Source organism: Halichoerus grypus, chromosome 5 (genome assembly GCF_964656455.1).
Source record: "Halichoerus grypus chromosome 5, mHalGry1.hap1.1, whole genome shotgun sequence".
Classification (NCBI taxonomy): domain Eukaryota; kingdom Metazoa; phylum Chordata; class Mammalia; order Carnivora; family Phocidae; genus Halichoerus; species Halichoerus grypus.
Genome location: NC_135716.1, coordinates 29,578,868 through 29,602,444, shown reverse-complemented (window position 1 = coordinate 29,602,444; position 23,577 = coordinate 29,578,868). Strand labels below are relative to the sequence as shown.

Sequence of the window (23,577 nt, the reverse complement as noted above, 5' to 3'; positions counted from 1 at the left end):
TTGGAGCATGGTGTAGTGGAGCCTTCAATCTCAGCAAAATCGCTTCTCCAAGTTGGTAGTCTGGCTTGATCCTTTATCAAAAGTCTTGGGAGATGGGAAATAAAGGTGATTGCAAAGCATTTGGTAAACATAAATAAAATACAAAACTCAACATTAGCAACTTTCCAGCAAATTCCCTGAAATAAGTGGTGTATTTTGTGAAAAATTTCAGAGTGGTTTCTTGATACATTAAAATGTTTTTCTCGTATTAGTGATGCTTTCACAGTTGGCTTGATTCACTTGATATTGATGATCTACACTATAATAAAATTTAAACAGAGAAACTTAATACAGTCTGAAATGGGAACCACAGCTTCACTGGGACTTAATGTATCATGTTGCAACATAACATTCTAATATACATAATTTCCTAAATCGTGCATTGACTTCAGGGAGTACTTAAATATTCAGCTCAATTTTCTCTTAAGTGTTCAGAATATAGTTAACAATATAATGTCCTGCATGCAGAAGGTAGAGAAACTTCCCTTCACACCCAGATCTACCAACAGAGCCAGAAAATGAGGCAATAGCTGTATGAAAAAGCTCCCTGGCAGAGTTACTTTCAGCACATTTTGATAGGACACAAAAGGAAGTAGAATCAATATTTCCTGAATGCTCATGTGCCAGCCCTTTTACTAGTATTTTAACACACTTTAGCCATTAAAACAAATCTGCACAGAGGTGCTGTTGAAAATTAACACAGCTGTGGTGGAACTGAGACTGGGAATATAGTCCTGTCTTCATTCTCTTCATCCACATGACCAAGAATCTATGTACAAATCTATGAATGCAAGAGAGTTCTGCCCAAGCATCCCATCATGGGTATTGTAGCATCATTCCTTCTTCAGACAATCTTTTCAGTGATGCCAAACTAGGCATCCATTTATGAAAAGAGTATCTCTGTTCCTTCCTTAAAGGCAAGAAGGGGGTTATCAGACCAGTTTTTGCTTTCTTAGTAAAAATGGGAATGGGTTCAGGATCCAATCTCTAACATGTTCACCAACTGTAAACTCTTGCATGACAGAGGCTATGACCTTGACTGCCAATTTCCGATTTATACCTGGCTTAAAAGAAACTTGCCCAGAATCAAGCCATGGCAGCTTATGTTTTAGTTGCTGGGTTCTTGCTTCCTCTAAACTCTGAAGACTCAAGCCCTGAGTTATTTCAATTATTTATGAAATAAACCAGTGCTCACATTAATACAGGTCTTTATTTATTTGGTATATGTAGATGAAGAAAATGTTTGGCAAATGCTCACTTTTATAGTGAATTGGGTTTGGCTTGTTGACTAAGTGGCAAAGGATTTGGATATGAATATTTCCAGTTGGCAGTAAGGAGGAGAAAGCATTCTCTATTTGCTTCTTGACATTGTGAGTTTAAGGAATGCTTTGTGTTGTTTTCCCGACAGACTTACAAATTAAAAAAAGCAAGAAATGGTAATCTACAGCAATTAGTGGAAGACAATATCAGGGGAAAAGACAAGTAACTTTTCATTCTCAAAAGGGTGAAATCTGTCAGTAGGAGAAAGGGGAACTCTTATTTTGATGCTAATGTATAAAATATTAACTTCATATAGCTTTGGAGACAAACACATTAAAATTCACTTTAACTCCATGAGGAAGTTAATAAACATATGATAAAACTAAGGTAACTACTTCAGATGAAGAACGGAGAAGTCACTTTATAAAAGGGTATCATATGCAGCCTCTGGAACAACCCCCAGTGGTCCCTACCTCTTGGTATTCCCATTCTCGTGTCATCTCTTTCCATGAAGTATGGGCTAGACTTAGTGACCTGCTTTCAATGGGCAGAATAAGGTGGAACTAACAATGTGTGTCATAAAAGGCAATATAGTCTCTCTCTCTCTCTCTCTCAGATCATTCTCTCTGGGGGAAGCCAGCTGTACTACCATGAGCAACCCTATGTGAGGTACATGTGGCAAGGAGATGAGGCCTCTTGCCAACAGCCATGTGAGTAAGCTTGGAAGTGGATCGTCCAGCCCCATTCAAACCTTTAGATGACAAGATTCCCAGCTGACAGTTTGAATGCAGCCTCATGAGCGACTGTACCACAAATATTCAGCTAGGCTGCTCCCAGATTCCTGATCCTGAGAAACTGTGCAGGATACAAATGCACATTGTTTTAAGCCACTAAATTTTGAGGTAATTTGTTGTGCAGATAACTGGTTCAAGGAGGCGGGAGTGATAACAGACACTCTATCCTGGAAAGGATAAGGGCCAGGAATTCACTTCAGCAAGAAGACTAGACAGGAGTAGATCAGGTTTAAGTAGGTCTGTTAGAAGAAGAAAATATAGGCCACAGGTCTTGAGAGTCAGCACATCAAGGCTGAAGGACTGGAGGGCCAGCAAAATTGGCACACTTTGGAAAAGTTAGTACATAAGAGTTTAACCCCAAAGGTTAGTAGAGGATGCAGGTGAATGACCTTATTGGGGGCAGCTACAGAGAAGCTAGAATTACCTCATAGTTTGGGAGACTGTATGACATTCGATGTGGAAATTGTCCTAGTTATCAGAATTCAGGCAATTAAATAGGCATGGTTGCTACCCTCTAGGAACTTATATTTCTAAAGGGACAGATTGACATGGGCAAGCATATAAAAGGGTATAACTCTAAATTCCAAAAGAATATTCTTTCTCCTCACCATTCTCTCTGCCTCTGTCAAGCTCAGACTCTCCGCACCTCATGCCTAGCACTTAATTGCTACCAGGTTGTTTCTTGTTCTTGAGCCTTTTCTCCTCAGCTAGACTGTAGGTTCTTAAGGAAAGGATCATGTCTCATTCAATAATCCTCCTCTAACCACAAGTTCTTATTTGAAATGTGAGTATATGTGGACATATTTCTGTGTACCTTCTCTGAAGCCACAAGAATTTTGGATCCTTATATGTGAATCATTTCAAATGCCACCATCTTGTCTGTAGTGAGATTCAAAGCCCTCTGGGTTATTTTTTTCTACCCTCTTCTGCCTCTCTATACAATTGGTCATATTCTCTCCAATTTTTGCAAAGGTGCATTTTCCATTTTCTTTATACTATGGGAATTATGATGTGGTGCAAGAAATGGTGCTAGGTGTTGGGAGGACATGCTGCCATAGATAAGATCGACATGGACCCTGCCTTTCTGTCATTTGCTACCCATGTAGTCTGTATAATATTAGGAAAAAAGTAATTAAACAACAATACACATAAACAGTGGCAGCTCCCAGGAATGTTTAAAGATAGTACCCATGATGTGTCAAGCTATTTCCCAGTGGAGAATCCATTTTTTGATCTGACACTATGCCATAAGTGATATTTCATACCAAAGAAAGCTTCATAAGATCTTCCAACACAGAACACTCTTTAGAACAGAAGGATGTACTCATGGGGCGCCTGGATTCCTCAGTAGGTTAAGCAACTGACTCTTGATTTCAGCTCAGGTCATGATCTCAAGGTTGTGAGATGGATCCCCAGGTCAGGCTTTGCGCTGGGCATGGAGCCTACTTAAGATTCTCTCTCTGCCTCTCACTCTCTCTCAAAAGAAAAAAAAAGAAGAAGAAGAAGAAGAAGAAGAAGAAGGAGAAGAAGAAGAAGTTGTACTCATATAAAAGGACATAGATAAAGAACATGAGAGTGCCTGGGTGGCTCAGTCATTAAGCGTCTGTCTTCAGCTCGGGTCATGATCCCGGGGTCCTGGGATCGAGCCCCACATCGGGCTCCCTGCTCGGTGGGAAGCCTGCTTCTCCCTCTCCCACTCCCCCTGCTTGTGTTACCTCTCTCGCTGTGCCTCTCTCTGTCAAATAAATAAATAAAATCTTTAAAAAAAAAAAAAAACACAAATGTTGGAGACACAAAAATGAAGTATCTTAAAAACAGGCAGCTAGCGGTTGTCAGAGCATATTGAAGGGTGGTAAGACCTTAGAAAATAACTTCTTAAACCTTGATATCTATCGTTTAAGCAAGTAGCATAAAGTGTATTTTTAAAAAAAACCTTCACATATATATTAAATGATTCATTACAATTCTATAAAATGACTAACTCCTAATCTGTTAGGTGTCCATTTAAAGTTGTTTCTTCCCGGAGTCCATCCCAAGTAGTCCCATAGCCCTTGTACGCTAACATAATTTAGAGTAATTTAGTATTTGTCTATTTCCATCCAATGAATCATGGGCTTTTAATGAGAGCAGGGACCTGTCTTTCTTGATTAATTTTGTATCACTAGTCCTTAGCACAGTGCCTCACCATGGAAAATGTGATGAATAAAGGAATAAATACATGGAAGTAAAAAAGGGTCTTCACAAAAAAACAAACAAACAAACAAAACACCTGTTATCATATGCATGCTTTCTCTAAAAAGATAGAGAAAACATCAAAAAATAAAATCATTATGTAGGACTGTTCAAACATGTCTGATGATAAATAATTCTACTAGGAGCACAAGATACATTAATTACTTTTCATTCATTTTCTTCATTTATTTGTTACCTTCCTACTGCAGGCTCAGCAATGTTTTTACCTATACTGTTTGGCCTTTAAGCCCTTTCTGGGTGCTGCTTTCTAGATTTGGCCCCAGCAGAGGGACCTGACATTTCTGGAACTCACTCTCCAACTTTTGCCTTGAAGGGCCTGACATTGAACAGTCTCAGCTTGCTCATTCATCACAGGCTGAGGTATTTGAACTGAATTCTGCTAGAAACAACAGCCACTAAAGCAGTGTGAACAAAGAAGACACATTGCAAAACAGGGTTCAAGAAGATTCTTCTTTGATAGCGATTAGAACTGATTTTTTTCTCTGGAAAGTCTGATGTTGAAGAGCCGTCGCTTTTAAGGAGAGGAAGGTCATGCAATGTTAAAGGATAAGGAGCAATGCAATATGCTGTATTTGGTTCCAGATGGGTGTCTCTTGTAGGAGTTCAGTGAAGGAGCAGATGATGTGGGATGGCAGGGTCAAGGGGCCCTCGGTGATGAAGGGGGCCATAAGTTAGCTTTGAAGGATAGAAGTTTTAGATAAGTAATAATGTATATGACTTCTTTACAGGACAAAAAATAGAGAACAGTTTGGTTGTAGTAGTGGTTCTTGGTCTCCACTCTGGATTCACTTGAGGAGTGCAATAAAATGAGAATTCACATGATCTGTCAATACCCTCCAGCCAAAGACCACCAAGAACACACCAGCAGTTGAAGGAGACTGGGTTTATTGATCATTACAAAGAGGGAGAACCATGTGGTCTCTTAGTAAGAGGGTGTTAGAAAAGATTTACTATAGGGGTGTTTGGGTGTCTCAGTCAGTTAAGCTGCTGACTCTTGATTTGGGCTCAGGTCATGATCTCAGGGTTCTGGGATCGAGCCCTGAGTCCCTGGGTCTGACTCTATGCTTAGTGGGGAATCTGCATGAGGATTTCTCTCCCTCTCCCTCTGTCCCTACCCCTGCTCACTCTCTCTCTCTCTAAAATAAATAAATAAATCTTTTTTTTTAAAAAAAGGACTATAATATTTGGGCTTTTGCTAGTAATTTGGGGGAGGGTCCAAGGAAACAGGGCTTTGCTCTACATTAGATGCTGTCAAGAAGCAGGGGTAATTCTGTGATTGGGTATCTTAATAACTCTTACCTAGAAGATGGAAGAAACCAAGCAATACAGTAAGCATAATTAGTAAAGAAGCAGCAATCAATCATACCATTCAGGAAAAGGAGTATTTGGCCACTTTTGTGGTTTGGGCACTGTTCCTGTATTTGTCTGTGCTGACACTTGATTACAGATTGGTTATCATGGGCACCAAGTGGCCTTGTCTGAAGCTGGTGTTCTGTGAAATTGCTTGGGCTCAACAGGAGAATACCATGGCCTACCTATGAATACCAGGGCAGCTGCCAGATGTTGGGGATTGCTTTTCAATTTTTTAGATGCAGCACATGGAACTGATTCACCGGTGGACAAGAAGTCTATATTTTTAATAAGATGTCTATGTGATTCCAATGGAGGGAATCTGAGGATCAAGTTTTCCTATGATGGGAAATAAGGCTGAACAAGAGGAGCAAAGGATTATAGAGATCCTTAAAAAACAGGCTAATAGGTTTGAACATGATTCTGCCAGCAAATAGCAGCCATCAAAGACATACAAGCAAAGAAGCAGTATTGCAAAGCAGGGTTCAGAAAGATTCTTCTGTCGGTAGTGAAAAGAGCAGTTAGATAGAGCATAAGGGATGGGAGCTCAGGCTGGGGGTAAGCAGGGAGAATAGAAGCAGACAGACAGCAGCTAGGAAACTCAGGCAAGGGGCTGATCCTGACAAGATGATAAATTGGATTAAAATATTGGCAGTGGGAATGGAAAGAAATTGTTGGATGTGAAAGACATTAAATAAAAATTTGAAATCCATTCACTGTGAGCTTAGAGGACAGGGACTTATTTTGATATTCTTGGCTCCCAGGCCTGTGCCTGGGGCAGATTTTACCTCAGGGGGCACAGCATACATCCAGGAACTATTTAAGGACTGAATCAATTAAACAATTAATAGGATTATATAACTGACAGGTTGTGGGGGAAGAGGAAGAAGGAAAAGATCAAGAGTGATTTTAGGACAGTTTGGAAGGGAAAATTATTTCTGTAGAAGGAGCATTCAGTTTGGTCATATTGAGACTCAGTAATGTCAGAAATTAGCAATATGGGTTTGGAAATTGAATTCAAAAGATAGGTTAAAGTAAGGGTTGCAGGGTGAATAAATGGGAGGACTGAAGTCTTTGGAGTACATGGAATTACTAAGAGTGGGTAGATGGAAGAATGGAAATCAGAGTCAGCCTCCTCTTCATTTGGCATGGCAATTTTTGTTTTCTACCCTAGAGGATGAGCTCCTATTGGGGGGGAAACACATACATTATATATATATATATATATATATATATATCTTTCAGAAATACAGTGTAGATTTTATGAGCATGTTTTTGAAGTCAGCAGACAGGGTTTCCAGTACATCCTTGTTCCAATCAAGCTGGTTTTTTTTTTTCATGTATTTAACTTACCTAAGTTAGAATTTCCTGACCTATAAAAAGAAGATGGTAAATGTAAAGCCAAGCTCTTAAAGATAAGTCTGGAAAGAAAATGAAAATACAAATCTCATGTGGGAATGTATGGTGACAGTGTGCAGTAAATATGAAGTTTTAGTTTGCTTTTTAGGATAGTTCCGTCTTCTCAAAACATGACTTCTTAAGGAAAAGTGGCCATCTTCAGTGACTCTGCCATTTCATATCATAGGACAACGATTGAAAATTTAAGTGTACCCAGTTGCTGCCAAAATGGTGGAATTTTATTTTTATTTTTATTTATTTATTTTTTAAAGATTTTATTTATTTATTTGACAGACAGAGAGAGAAAGCACAAGTAGGCAGAGCGGCAGGCAGAGGGAGAGGGAGAAGCAGGCTCCCGAATGAGCAGGAAGCCCGACGTGGGGCTCGATCCCAGGACCCTGGGATCATGACCTGAGCCGAAGGCAGCTGCTTAACCAACTGAGCCACCCATGCACCCCAAATGGTGGAATTTTAGAGCACTCTCTAGAAACTAAGTAAATACAAAATAAGAGGGAAAATCCTTTGACTTGACAATTTTTTCTTAAAGATTTAATGTATTTGTTTGAGAGAGAGAGAGAGTATGAGCAGGGGAGAGGGGCAGAGGGGTGAAGGGAGAGAGAGAAGCAGACTCCCTGCTGAGCAGGGAGCCCACATGGCTGGATCCTAGGACCCCAGGATCATGACTAGAGCCAAAGACAGACGCTTAACCGACTGAGCCACCCAGGCGCCCTTGACTTGACAATATTACATCCAAGCACTAATGGAGTTGTTAAATAAAAGTAAATATATTTGAGATAGCTCCTGCCTAGCTCATTCTGAGTTTTGTAAAAATGTATTTCCAGACAGCTCACTGAAAACAGCCCTATCTTGTTAAAATTTAACCAAAATGTGGGGGTGTTCTATACAAATGCTCACTTGTCCTTTACTATTACTGATACATTTTGTAAAATAAATGTTTCAACATTATACATTATGAGAATCAAGTTATTAAGAATCAGGAAAAATACCAGGCTTCATTGAGAAAGTTTGAAACGTACAAGAAAACATCTTTAAATAGCAATGTTGAACACCATACAGTGTGTTAGAGTACTTGTGTTCCCACCAAGATTCTTATGATACACTCAGTATTGGAGATACAAAAATCTGAAGCATCCATTTCCATATTTGATTTGCACATGGTCTTCTTGCTTATCATGCTGTCTATCTAAATATGCTAAAATTGATTAAGGTTTCTTTTTTTTCTGTTGAAAATAGAGCTACCCTATGACCCAGCAATTGCACTACTGGGTATTTACTCCAAAGATACAAATGTAGTGATCCGAAGGGGCACCTGCACCCCAATGTTTATAGCAGCAATGTCTACAATAGCCAAACTATGGAAAGAGCCTAGATGTTCATCAACAGATGAATGAATAAAGAAGATGTGGTGTATATATATACAATGGAATATTATGCAGCCATCAAAAAATGAAATCTTGCCATTTGCAATGACGTGGATGGAACTGGAGGGTATTATGTTAATCGAAATAAGTCAATCAGAGAAAGACAATTATCATATGATCTCACTGATAAGAGAAATTTGACTTAGATCAAAAACTAATGATGTATGGTGACTATCATAATAAAATTAAATTAAAAAAAGAACACTACTGAAATAAATAAATAAATAAAAACTTAGAAAAAAGAAGAAAAAAGGTTTCTTTTTTTTCTTATACAAGCCTTTATTCCCCTTCTTGGTGTGGGTAGCGGGGGGAGAGGGGCTCCAGTTTATTGCAGCAATTTGTGTAATCTATGGGAAAAGAACACTGGCCTACATTTTAAGATATCCAGCTTTTAATTCAGATTCTATCCTAATCATAAAAATGGAAGAAACAAACATTAATTAAACATCTACAACACACCAAGCCAAGATATATGTAATCTTGTGTGGGTGGTAAAGGAGACCCAATAAGGTAATTATCATTAGTCTCACTTTATCAATAGGGAAAACGGAGGCTCAGAAAAGATAAATAATTTATCCAAGGTCATTGACTAGGAACTAGGATGCAAATATTTAAACTGACTTTGAAGTTCCCAGTTCTTTCAGTTATATTAATTCCTATGACTACAAACCATTCATTTTTTTTGGTTGTTATTTGATACTATAGTTAGAGAAAAGCTGCTACAAGTTAAGAACTTTTTTCAGGATCTTGGGAAATATTTTTGCAGAAATCATTTTATTAGTTCACAGCATAAGTTAGATGTGAAGAGAGATCTGGAAGTATGTGTTCTAAGTGAGTACATTTTAATAATATTGGAATAAATCAATTAGCTACATTGTGACATTGTACAATGTTATACTTAAAGCTTAATGTGAGGAAAGAAAGACTGAATTACAACATATGATCAGTATCCTTATTTTTATGCATTAGCCTCCATTATTTTTCCTAGGGGCTGCATTTCCAATGCTCTTTAAGAATTTTAGATTTCTCAGTATTATGTTTTTCCAGACCAAATCTTTGACTGTCTCAGTCAAAATTCAACTGATGTTGTGGGCTGATTTTTTTCTCCCTAACATTTTATTGAAACAGTCTATTTCTCTGGAATAGTATAAGCTGTTCTTACAATTTCCTGTTGGGTGGGACATTTTTTTTTCTTTTTTGGCTATGCTGTTTGCTTAAACTATGAAGCCATTTCAAGACATGTTTTATCATCCTTTTTGCCCTTTAGAGGAACCTCCCTATAATTTAAGGTTGTTAATAACCTCACCAAAGTGACATTTCTAATATTTACTTATTTATTTTTCTCATTAGACACACAGAATGAAGGACAGTGGTTTTTCATTAGTACTTCTAATTCCAACCTACAATAAGTGGTTAATAGTGTATTCCTTCAGTAAAGTTGTGTGTCATAAAAAGGGTATTTTATTTATTTTTTAAAAATATTTTATTTATTTATTTGAGAGAGAGAGAGCGCACAAGCAGGGAGAGAGGCAGAGGGAGAGGGAGAAGCAGACTCCCCACTGAGCAGGAAGCCTGATGGCAGGCTCCATCCCAGGACCCCAGAATCACGACCTGAGCTGAAGGCAGATGCTTAACCAACTGAGCCACCCAAGCACCCCCTAAAAAGGGTATTTTAAACATAAATGTAAATAAGGCTAACAATTTTAAAAATATGTGAGAGAAATATAAATAAAGCTAACAATGCCTTAAAATATAGGCCATCCCTTTAGGAGTTGAAAAACCAAACACATTTCCTGAAGTTGTTTCTGGAAAGCAAAAGGCATTGGAATTAAATCAATTAATTATTTAGGACATGTGTGTTCTTATCTTCTTTATCACTGTTATTATGAAGGCACTTTTAATCACAATTAGAATGTGACGTGTGTACCCATTTATACTTCATCATTAATTAGAGCAAGTGACATATTCCTTGGGAACTTATTAATGAAACAGAACAAAAATGACAGGGACTCTATGAAGCCAATAAATACATTGGATCATTGACGATAAAGGAAAGAATGGACATCCTTTCCCTTTCACAGATGCAAATTTGAATGCTGTTTTAGAAAATTATTCCGGTATTTCCTGTTTCATTAGTGAGGAGTTTCTTATTTTGAAATTCCCCTGCAAGTGTGGCCTGACTTACTCCTAGTAAGATACCATTACAGTCCCCCCACCCCCCATCCCATCTGTGGTTTTGCTTTCCACTGTTTCAGTTACCCACGGTCAGCCGGAAGCCGATGATCCTCCTTTTGACTTACCGTCAGAAAACCAGTAATAGCCTAACGCTATGTCACAAACCCTGTATCGTTCACCTCGGTTCATCTTATCGATGTAGGCATTTTATCATCTCACATTATCACAAAAGAAAGGTGAGTACAGTACGAGATATTTGGAGATAGACCACATCCACATTACTTTTATGACAGTATACTGTTATAATTGTTCTGTTTTATTATTGTTGTTGGTAATCTCTTACTGTGCTTAATTTATAAATTAAACTTGATCATAGGTGTGTGTGTATAGGAAAGAATATAGCATATATAGGATTCCATACTATCTGTGGTTTCAGGCAACCACTGGGGGTCTTGGAACGTATCTCCCTCAGAAAAGAGGGGCTACTGTGGCTGCATTCCTGCATGAAAGCAGATTAAACGATCTTCTATACCTCTTGATCTAACCAACTGTCCTTATAATGTGTTTTAATGTTCTAGACCTACTGGGTCAAAGAGTGTGAAATCATCAGGCACCCTGGAAAAACACTCACAATGCGGTTATACTGATGTGAGAGAGTGCTGTCTTCTCACATCAAGTAACATGTAATCACCCCTTATTTTTGGAAATTGTAGGGCAAGTACTGAACTGGTAGTCATTAAACTAAGGTTCTAGTTCTCAGCCCATTTCTAACTTAAAAGGCCACCCTTGGAAGTCACTTAGCCTCCCTTGGTCTCAATTCCCAACCAGTAAAACGAAGGACTTTCAGAGTGTATTGTCTCTAAGACATCCTCCAGATGTAAGGCTTTAACAAGACCCATAAAATCTGTATTTAATGCCAGAATCCAATTGGAATACCTTTAAATTTACTAAGTAAATACTGAGCAATGGGGGGCCTGCACCCACCTGCTGAGTGACATTTTGAAACTCTCTAAACCATTGACCTTTTCCAAAAATCAGGGCATTGTACACTTTTCTTTATCCTATTAGCATAGGAGGCATGAGAGTAAGTAAAATTCCTAGTTACAAAGCTGCTTAGAATTTGGAAACCATCTTTTGTAAACATGCAATCTATAGATAGCTACCTATTAGAATGACTAAATATACATCCTAAACAAACATGCTAAGAGAGCTACTAAGAAAGTCAAGCGAAAAACCATTTTTGATGAATGTTAACTAGACAATATATACAAATATCATATCATTATGTTGTGCACCAAAAACTGACATGTTATATGTCAATGGTACCTCAATTTAAAAAAAGGGGGGGAAGTAAAAAGCCATTTTATTTTCTTTTAGACAAGCCCCAAATATTTTTCTCATCTATTTTTAAAATTAAGAATAGGGAATATTGCCTAATAGTTAACACATTTAAAAACTAGGAAGGAGGGGTGCCTGGGTGGCTCAGTCGTCGGCTTAGTTCATGATCCCAGGCTCCTGGAATCGAGCCCCGCATCAGGCTCCCTGCTCAGCGAGAAGCCTGCTTCTCCCTGTACCACTCCCCCTGCTTGTGTTCCCTCTCTCGCTGCGTCTCTCTCTGTCAAATAAAATCTTTTAAAAAAAATAAAAATAAAAACTAGAAAAGAGAGGCAGAGATTAGAAAGGAAATGAAAGATGAAAATGGAGGAGAAAAAAATGAGAAAAAGAAAAAAAAAGATTCACAGATGGAGAGAGAAATATACAAGCCAGGAAAGATAAGGAAAAACATCAGAGGGAATTTCATAAAAGTTAAGTGGACAGGGAAAGAAAGACACATTCAACAAATGGAACATTAGTCATCTATGAGAAAGGTTTTCATGGAGAAATAGCTTAATCAATGGCTTTTAATGAAATAGATTTCATACACATAGTAGTTTTAAGCAATCACAGGCATATGGGGAAAGATAACCTCTTGGCACAGATTTCTGGGCCAACTGAAGAGGAATTGAGGACTGAATCAGAGATTTCCCAATGTTATTTCAATTAAAATGAACTTCTTCGATGGGTATTCCCTACACTATTGTAAAATGATAGTAACTGACAAGAAATTGGGCCTCATCTAGAAAGAGGAAGAGAAAAATTTAGGATAGAATAAAAAAAATTTTTAAGTATTTTGTTCTCCATGGGAACAATAAATTATTTATAATTTTTCATGGAAGCCATTTATTTACAAGTCTTCTAAATAATGTATAAAAACTGTTAATATCAATCTCTTTTCATATTATTATTAATTCAAAATAGAATATTTCTGAAATTAAGGAATTAATTGCTCTTCTTCAAGTGTTATAGATAAGAGCATAATTGTTATTTTTAAAATATCCTTATCATTTGGTGATATAGTAGATGTATATGAGTGAAATGACATGATTTCCTTTAATATCTATCAAAATATGTGGGGGTTTATAGATAAAACAAGTATCAGAATGTTGCTAATAACTGAATCTGAGAGATGTGTACATAGAGGTTCATTTATTTTCTATTTTTGTGTGTATTTGAGATTTCCTACAACAAAAAAAATAAAGCATCTTTTTTTGAAACTGAGTCAATACATGATATCTCACTTTCAGGACATCATGAAGGACTCAAGGATTGTTTGTTACTGAAGTCGTCTTTTTCAGTGACTTCTGCAACTTTATTTTTCATCAACCTCTGAGTTTTATTTTCAGAACAGCTGAACTGTATTTTTATAAATTTCCACTTCAGAAACACAGGAAGTCTTAAGAAATGGATGAGAACCAGGTACTTAGTGTACGGTTTTCCACTGTGTTTTATTTTAACCTAAGTCCCAGATTCTAAAAGCAGAAATGAAAGTATCTTTCTGCCTTGGGTAAAGATGTCTCAACTGTTCTATGAGAAAGCTGGAGAAAGAGTGGCGTTTGGAAGCCTTGCTTTGGCTATCACCTGAGACTGGTATCCTAGAAGTGCAGTGTGCTCAGTCTACTGGAGGAGGCATGCCTGCCTCTTACTCACACACTGCTTTATTTGCAAGTTAAAGTCTCAGAGGAGACTGCCTGTCTACCCAGCTGCAGAATGTGTATGTGATGATTGCATCTGTCGCCATGGAAACTGAAATATAACCGATAAACTACACACCCCAAACAGATTAAAATTGACTTAGAAAAACTATGTAGGGTTATTACAAAATGTATGATAAAACATCTCTTTACTGTACCTCCCTCTTTAAAATGATAGCTTATGAAGTAGAATTTTCATAGAAATCGTTCTCCCTAACAGAGTTTGTGGTGGTAGCAAGGTTATTGCTGAATAAATCCTTCAAGTAGTACATGACAGCAGATGGATGAATGGCTTAAATACATATATGCTATATGTATAAGGGTAATGATATCATTATGTAATACTACGAGTCCCAGAAATCCAGGCCCAGATATGTTTGAACATAATAAAAATATAATTGATTTTTGTTTTGACCTGTTTTACTATTTCAAAGATGTGTATCTATTGTCTTGTTGTTGAACTTATATTAACCTAAACTTAATAATAGCTACCACTAATTCAGCATTTACTCATAATGATAAAAATCATAGATATGGAGAACTGATAATCAAAACTATTGTAGAACATTCATTGGTTGAAATGGAGATTTTTTTTTTTCCTGGAATGTGGCTATCATACCTAAAGAGCTAAGATTGGTCATTTGGGGAAACTGAAAAATTATGGAATGATGATTATTTAGATGTCATACAATTAACAAACCTTATTTTTGGGGTGTCAAGGTATTGAGATCATTTGATAGTAACAATAAATTAATTTTTTTTTTCCTAGCAAAAATTAGCATTGGTAGTATATACTAAGGGAAAAGAGAAAACACTGGAATTGTTCTTTACCATTTTCAGATTTTCATTGTGTAATGAATTTGTTTTGCATTAGGACTTTTTTTTTTTTTTTTTTTCTTCTTCAAAGATTTTATTTATTTATTTGAGAGAGAGAATGAGAGAGAGCACATGAGAGGGGGTAGGGTCAGAGGGAGAAGCAGACTCCCCGCCGAGCAGGGAGCCCGATGCGGGACCCGATCCAGGGACTCCAGGATCATGACCTGAGCCGAAGGCAGTCGCCTAACCAACTGAGCCACCCAGGCGCCCTTGCATTAGGACTTTTAAAAAACAACCTTCCAAATTACACAGAACACGAGGACAACTTATGGAGGATATGTCTGTCTCCCCGAAATTTTGAAGTTTATTTTGCCATCTTTTAAGTCAAAGGAAGACTGGAAAGTCTGTTTTTCCATTTGTTGCTATGAATATTTATAGGAAGGAGAAGATTCTTTTGGAGACAGCTGAAATAAAGTTCCAATGTTCTAAATTCTCTCTTTGGAAATGACTCGTAGCTTCTAACGTAGGACATTCTAATGATCTGTATGTGGATGTATGGAATGTTCAATGGCCTAGGAGTGGTGATAGCTGGATCTTAGTTTATTCTCTGTCCTGCCATTACTTGGCTGTAGATCTCAGACATTTTTGGCCCACAGTTTTCTCATCTGTCAGATCTCAGAGGAGGAGCCAAATAATCGGTAACATTCCTTTCAGTTCTAATTAGAATCAAGCCTTACGTGAATGTTTCTGTCTGACTCAACTCCAATCCATAATTCCTTTCTCCCTAATTATTTTCTGGTATTGGTCCAGGGATAAACATGGGTCCAGTTCTAACCAATGAAGTGTTAATGGCTGAGATTCCATAAAAGCTTTTTAAAAGGAGAGATTGGGACAGAATGATCCTTTGAGCCTTTTGAACCTGTCCCCTTCTTGCCTGCAAAAAATGTAATGCTTAGGTGTAGCGGCCATCTTTTTTTAAAGATTTTTTTATTTGTTTATTTGAGAGAGAGAGAGCAGAGTGAGCAAGAGAGAGCACAAGTGGGGGGAGGGGCAGAAGGCGGGGAAGAAGCAGACTCCCCGCTGAGCAGGGAGTCCTACTCTGGACTGGATCCCAGGACCCTGAGATCATGACCTGAGCCTAAGGCAGACGCTTACCCGACTGAGCCACCCACGCACCCCTGTAGCAGCCATCTTAATATCCATGAGGTGACAAGCTAAACAGTCAGGATAGCAGAAGCAGAGAGATGAAAAGAATGTGTATCCTTAATGGCTTCTTTGAGAAGCCGTGCCAACCTCGGACTGCCTGTATCTAGATTTCTTGCTATAAGAGAAAAATAAACCCATTGTTTAAGCCATTGTGGTACGGTTTACTATTATTGGCAGTAGAATTTATGCCTAAGTGATATAGCTTAATACAACAAATAAAACTAAAATGCCCTAATTGAAGACGGTTCCTTATGAGGGATACAAAGATCAATACCATGATTGCTTCTCTCAAGGAGCTTCTAAGTAGAAGACAAAAGATGAACACTAAACTAGCTACAGTACCAGTCAGAATGCATTAAGAAATGTACCAACAACATTTTAAGCAAGATGAAGTCATACTTGATCTAACAATGTAGGAAAATTGGGCATAGAGCCCCCCCTTTTTTTAAAGGTTTTATTATTTATTTATTTATTTATTTATTTATTTATTTTAAAGGTTTTATTTATTTATTTATTAACAAACAAATAAGGTTTGTTAATTGAGAGAGAGAACCAACAAGCAGGGGGAGCGGCAGAAGCAAGCTCCCCGCTGAGCAGGGAGCCTGAGATCATGACCTGAGCAGAAGGGAGACGCTTAACTGACTGAGTCACCCAGGTGCCCCTGGGCATAGAGCCTTAAAGAGATATATTTTAGTACTCTTGCAAGTTCATGCTGCCTCCTAATTACATTAATAATTAAATTATTAATATAGAAGTAGTAATTGGACATTAAGCTATGATTACTTTATCATGCTGATCTAGAGACCGTGTGTCATACAGTTAAGCTTGACTTCCGATTTAACATTTTAGCAAAATATTGTTTTTATAAAGTATCATTTTAAGAGAATTCCACATTTGGGAGATTAAAAAAGGTCAGGGTAACCCATTTCCTTCTGCTTGATCAGCTATGGTTTATGCAACTACTCCAGTGCCCTAATAATTTGCTGTTTGAAAAAATTGGACTAAAGTCAATGCTTGTCCTCCTTCTTTTTATACACTTTTTTTTCCACTGCTCTGATGCTACCCTGACCCTACCCTACTGTCCAAGTCTTTTCCCAGACTGTGTAATCTGATAAGCTATTCAACACAGATGAGTTAACCAATAAAAATTGTTTAATATGCTACCAGTGTTCCCTCGTGTCTGTGCTTTTATAGCATCTAGCCTGTGATAATTCCTGATCACATTTTAGAATCATCAGGGAAACTTTTAAAAATACCAAATGTATGAGCCCTCCCATCCAAGCCAATTTGAATCTAATTGGTCTGCGTCGGATGCAGGAATTGATAGGTTTAAAAGCATCTCAGGTGTTTTTAGTGTACAGCTAAGGTTAAGAACCAGCCATCTAACCTACATTCAAGACATGTATCCACCAGATGCCTGATGTGGCAAGTTTCTCTAAAAAGCTACTCTCAGCCTTGTGGGATTGGATGACTAAAGCACGACTCATTTTGCCCCTGAGCTAAAAATGAGTTTGTTGAAAGAATCCTGCATTTTCTCAGCAACACCACAGGGAATGGGGTCTCTTCAGGGCCTGCACCCAGTATCGGGAAAGCTGACAGGAACCAGACCCTGGTTCCCTCTGCCCCTTCCTCTCTTGCTGGCTCATGCTCTAATTCTCATAGACTGCTGCTTCTCTGCAGATTTTTGGTTAATTCTTTCCCCCCACCTTCACCCCCAGATATTTGGTCTATTCTGCTCTTTCTGCAACCCAGCTCTCTCTGCCTCTGCAGCTATGAAGGAAAATACTATGGCTACTCAAGGTCACCACATGTATTTGTACCCCTCACTTGAAGTTGCATCTACCTAGAGGGCTGCCCTTTTCTTATATGAACAAAATGGTCCCTTTGGAGGGACACGGCCTCAAGATAAATCACTACTGGTGGCCCAGTTTCTCTTTTAGGAGATAGATCCAAGCTCCGAGGCTCCTTTCTTACACGTACATAGTCTCTGAGAAGCTCTGGCCCATCACTGCCCATTCTGATCTATTCACCTATGCTCTGAGATGCAGGGTAACATGGCAGAAACACATTTAGAGGACTCATCCCTACATGGGGAGGGAGCACTTATTTAAAAAGGGGATCATTTATGAGGTGGGCAGTTAACAAAAAGGTCAACTTGATCCCTCAAAGAGCTAGCTTTTGAATATGGGAGATGTCTAAAACATAAAATGTCTCTCAGAAGCCCTCTGTCAGTGTAATGAGCAGGTAGGAAACACCAGAGAACTTTCCTGACTGGAGTGTTCCAGGAAAGCATTATGGAAGGGATAAAATTTTTATAGACAATGTAGGATAAGAAGCAACCCAGACAGGCAAAGAAAGCATAATGAACAAAGGCATGGGGTGAGGATGGCAACTATTTCAGATTGATTGGACCACAGGATTCAAAACGTAGTGTGCGATCAAGTTGAAGCCAGATTGTAGACTGTTGAAACTCAGACAAAAGGATTCCTTCTAGAAAATATAAAGTTGTTGAGCAAGGGAAATATATAATCAGATGAGTATTTTAGGAAGGTCAATCTCTTCCAAAGTGACTTAGTAACTAAAGAGGAGAAGATATGAAAGTAGATGAGTAGATCAAATAAGAGGCAAGACAATCTAGGTTGGTGGCAGTAAGAATAAAAAAATAAAGACAAGGCATTCTTGAGGACCATGGGGATTTCAGGCAGCATGCCAGGGGCAAGGAGAGAGATATTTGGATTAGGAAGCATATTCCAGGCTCTGGCCACATACATGTATGGGAAGCCAGTTCCATAAGTTCCTTTTTAAGGCACCCTATTGTATTTATTTCATTTGACTCATTCCATCATTCTCTCACTCAACAAACATTTACTGAGCACCTGATTTGATCAGGCATTATGTGAGGAGGTGGTTCTGATAAGACGAATGAGACTGGTCTCTTCCAGTGAGGATGCGGACATGAAAACAATGAATGAGAAGACAGTGTGAAAAGTGCCACATGACCTCATAGGGCTGCTGGGCAGATCAGATGAGATCACGTCTGTACGATGCTTAGTCAGGCAGTGCCTGGTACCTACTAAGCGCTCAAGAAATAGTAACTATTATTCCATATAAAGTCCCCAGAGAGCAAAAAAGAAGGAGTGATGAACTGCCTCAGGATATTGAAGACAGCTTCAGAGAGGAAGTGAGATCATTGACCAGGCAGAGGCAAAGATGGGCATTCTAGATGGAAGGACCCACATGAGCAAAAGCATGGTGTGTTCTGAGAAGACGGAGAAGGGTGGCCACTATAGGGTACGGGATGTGTATTTAGTAGTGGCAGGTAGGCTGGGCCTGCTTTTAGGTGGCCACGCCCAGCAAAGTCTAGATTTTGTATTTTAGGCAATCAGAAGCAATGATTGGATTTCAAGCAGACAGAGGGTAAGCAGATTTCTTATTAGAAAGATCACTACGGGGACAGTGAGGGGGATGGACTAAGGGTGGGAAGTGAGAACAGGTCAGAGCTAAGAAATTAGTAGACTGCTTAAATTGTTCAGGCAAGGGGCGCCTGGGTGGCTCAGTCGTTAAGCGTCTGCTTTCGGCTCAGGTCATGATCCCGGGGTCCTGGGATCGAGCCCAGCATTGGGCTCCCTGCTCAGCAGGCAGTCTGCTTCTTCCCCTCCCACACCCCCCCCCCTTGTGTTTCCTCTCTCGCTGTGTCTCTTTCTGTCAAATAAATAAATAAAATCTTAAAAAAAAAAATTGTTCAGACAAGTCATTTGAGGTAAGAGGGTGAATTGAGATGGTTGCAGTAGAAATGGAGCAGCAGGGGGAAAAATGGCAATTTTTGTTTTTATTTTTACAATTTTGTTTTGATAAAGCATTTTATGAAACATTTTCAACAATCCATACACTTCTAAAAGCTTGTGAGGTTATGTTTGAAAATGTATCTAATTCAAAATGTATTACATTTTTACCAGCTCACTCTTATAATGTTAATCTCTTTTAAAAACATAGGAAAGACCATGCTTTAGGGAAACAAAACGAAACAAACTTTCACAATTATAACATCCATTATAATATCATAGGCTGGATTACTTGCAAAGATACTGTGCAAAAATAACTTCATACAAACATTTTAATGTTGTGCTCCAATTTTATGTATTCTTGCTTATATATTTCAAGATTGTGAAACAGATACTCACAGGCAAAATTTAAGTATTCTGATGTGCTGATGAGAACATCCTTTTTTTATTGCATTACATGGGAACCAATCAGGTGGCCTAGACCCAGGTCATGCCCGGAGGCCCGTAGCTTTCTGGGTTGATAAGTTGCTTATGGCTTATCTTCCTGACACCTGGAAAAGGTTACAGAACTCTCAGATATCTTATTACTGCAATTCTGTGTACAGTCAAAGCCTAGTCATTGAAAATCAAATTAACTAGGGGTGCCTGGGTGGCTCAGTCTATAAGCGTCTGTCTTCGGCTCAGGTCATGATCCCAGGGTCCTGGGATCGAGCCCCGCATCAGGCTCTCTGCTCCTTGCTCCCTGCTCTGTGGGAAGCCTGCTTCTCCCTCTCCCACTCCCCCTGCTTGTGTTTGTTCCCTCTCTCGCTGTATCTCTCTCTGTCAAATAAATAAATAAATAAATAATCTTTAAAAAGAAAAGAAAGAAAATCTAATTAACTAAAAATTTCAAATAATGAGTTGTTTTTTTCTACTCTTTATATGTGGTAACTCATCTTTATAATAAAAACCACCAAGAATTGTAAAATCCTGTATTTAATTTTAAAATAAAACAGTAATTATATTCCATTCCATTCGCTATTATTTTACTTTTAAAACTAAACTTATAATTTTGAGATAATTGTAGATTCACATGCACTTGTGAGAAATAATTTAGAGAAATCCCTTGTACACTTCCCAGTTCCAGCCAGTGTTAACATCTTTCAAAACTATCATATGACAACCAGGATATTGACATTGATAGAGTATAGGTCTCTTCCTGGATTCTCTTCTTTTCCATTGATCTATCCATCTTTTCCTCCACCAATACCCTATTGCCTTGATTACTGTCACTATATAAATGGCCCTAATATCAGGAAGAGTGATGCCTCATACTTGATTCTTCTTTTTTTAAGATTGTTTTAGGTATTCTAGGGCCTCGTTTTTGTGTATTTCATTATAACATATTTCTTTTATAAATTGGAAATCCAGGTATACTACATAGAGCAACTCTATTACCAGTATATTAAGTTAGTTATTAATACGTCATTCATCAAAATTCTGAATGAGCTAGAATTTACTTTTTAGTCCTGGCTTGAAGGTAAAGTTACCACAAAATAGATTACGAAAGCAAAGTTGTGGAGTCTTCTCTATAGGCATTTAAAAACTGTCTATTTGGGGCACCTGGGTGGCTTAGTTGGTTGAGCATCAGACTCTTGGTTTCAGCTCAGGTCATGATTTCAGGGTTGTGAGATCAAGCCCTGCGCTCAGTGAGGAGTCTGCTTGACTGCCCCTCCCCCTGCTCACACGCGCGCTCTCTCCCTTTTTCTCTCTTTCTCTCAAAATAAATAAATCTTTAAAAACAAAACAAAACAAAACATCTGCTATTCCAGGGTGCCTAGCTGGCTCTGTCAGTAGAGTATGTGACTCTTTCTTCTTTTTTTTTTCTTTGGAGCTGGGGGAGGGACAGAGAGAATCTTAAGCAGGCTCCACACCCAGTGCATGTCTGACCAGGGCCTCAATTTCACAATCCTGAGATCATGACCTGAGCCGAAATCAAGAGCCAAGAGTCAAATGCTTAACAGAGTGAGCCACCCAGATGCCCCTGAGCATGCAACTCTTGATCTCAGGGTTGTAAGTTCAAGCCCTATATTGGGTGTAGAGATTACTTTTTAAAAATAAATAAATAAATAAAATCTAAAAAAGAAAAGTATTTAAAAAAATAAAACCCATCTATTCCTATCTATATGGATATGTCATGAATATTTCAGTTGTCATAATTCTAATAGATACATTCTTGAAAATAATTTTAAATGCTAGAAGTTCAGATGTGTTAAGCAAATGGGGTGTTCTGTAAAATGTTCTGTTTCATCGACCTTTAGTTATATTTACCTACCTATAACCTTTATAAAGCAATAAATAACTGCAAGCACAGGACATGAACAAATCCCAAAACCAGCTTGTTGAAATGCAACTTCGTCTCTAAAGATTCTTCCATGCCATTTACCTTTGGAGAAGAAAGGAGAAAAAGACAAACAAAAGCTTCAGCAAATTGAAGCTCAGAAATTAAATGTACTTAAGTGTGGCAGATATATTTTTAGTTATGAAAACGGATATTCTCACCAGCAATTTGCTCCCATAATTGCCTGTTAACAAATGGATCAGGGTACATGAGATAAATCTGCAAACTATTGAATACGCTCTCCAGTTTTTAAATTTCAAAAGCAATCATATTGTAAAATTTTGTACAACTTTCTCTAATCCATGATACTCCTAATTTCTTTTTGAGGTAGAAGGAGTTTTTATTTTCATCCAGACAATTAATTAAGATATTTGTGCTGTCTTTAAACAATAAAACTGGCTTTTAAAAAAGATAATCTTTTATTACTGGAAAATGAAACTTAACCCTATCAGAAATCACTGCAGCATGTAATCAAAAGAAACAATTATAAAATAAAAATATCATGATCATATGTAATGCTTTTCTATTTAGCTAATGAAGTCTTTAAACAAGAAGAGAAGAGCTTATTAAAAATTTGTATATTCAATAGATTTATTGAGATATAATTGATATAAAAAACTATACATATTTAATAAAACATGTCCAAGTTTTGACACCTGCGTACCCCTTTGAAACTACACCACGATTAAGGTAATAAGCATATTTATTATGCCCAAAAGTTTTCTTGTGTCTTTTTCTAATCCCTCCTACCTCCCCTCCCCTAGTCTAGGTAACCACTGGTCTACTTTTTGTCACTATATATTAGTTTTCATTTTCTACAATTTTATATAAATGGAATCATACAGCATGTATTTGGTTTTTTCTTGGCTGCTTTTACTCAGCATAATTATTCTGATATTTATCCATGCTGCATGTTGGATGTTGCATGGATATACCATAATTTGCTCATCCAATCACCCATTTGGGTTGTTTTCCAGTTTGGGGCTATTGTAGATAAAACTGCTATGAATATTTGTATTCAAATCTTTTTATGGATGTCTATTTTCATTTCTCTTGGGTAAATACCTAGGAGTGGAATGGCTAAATCATGCATTAGGTGTGTATTTAAATTTTTAAGATGCTGTCCAGCTTTTTTCTGAAGGGCTGAAACACGTCTATTTCTACCTGCAGTGAATGAGAATTCTGGTTGTTCCACATCCTTGCTAATACTTGATATGGTCAGTTATTTTAATTTCAGCCATTCTGTTACATGTATAGTGGTATCTCATTGCGGTTTTAATTTATATTTACCTAATGACAAATGACACTGAGCATCCTTTCACATACTCATTTGTTATCATATATCTTTTTGGTGAGGTGTCTGTTCAAACCACTTGCTCCCTTTAAAAAAAAAAATGAGTTGTTTTCTTATTATTGAGTTTTGAAAGTCCATTATATATTCTGGAAACAAGTTCTATATCAGATCTATGATTTGCAAATATTTTCTCCAATCTGTGGATTGTCTTTTCATTCTTTTGTAGGATCTTTTGAAGAACTAAGCTTTCAAATTTTGATGAAGTCCAATTTATTGTTTTTTTTTTCCTCTTATGGATTGTCTTTGGTGCTGTAATT

At 37.8% G+C, this 23,577-nt stretch overlaps 2 long non-coding RNA genes across 5 annotated transcripts in view; one reads left to right on the top strand and one right to left on the bottom strand.

Annotated features, from left to right (window-relative positions):
- LOC118532430 (uncharacterized) overlaps positions 1–23,577 on the top strand; it is a 73,735-nt gene that overhangs the window by 31,217 nt on the left and 18,941 nt on the right. Inside the window, exon 2 of the long non-coding RNA XR_013447742.1 lies at positions 1,916–2,009. This is a non-coding gene — a long non-coding RNA (uncharacterized LOC118532430). The remainder of the gene's footprint in view (positions 1–1,915; positions 2,010–23,577) is intronic.
- LOC118532429 (uncharacterized) overlaps positions 19,994–23,577 on the bottom strand; it is a 145,675-nt gene continuing 142,091 nt past the window's right edge. For all 4 annotated transcript variants that reach the window (XR_013447740.1, XR_013447741.1, XR_013447739.1 and 1 more), the window contains 2 exons: positions 21,901–22,011; positions 19,994–20,137 (listed from right to left, as the gene is read on the bottom strand). This is a non-coding gene — a long non-coding RNA (uncharacterized LOC118532429). The remainder of the gene's footprint in view (positions 20,138–21,900; positions 22,012–23,577) is intronic.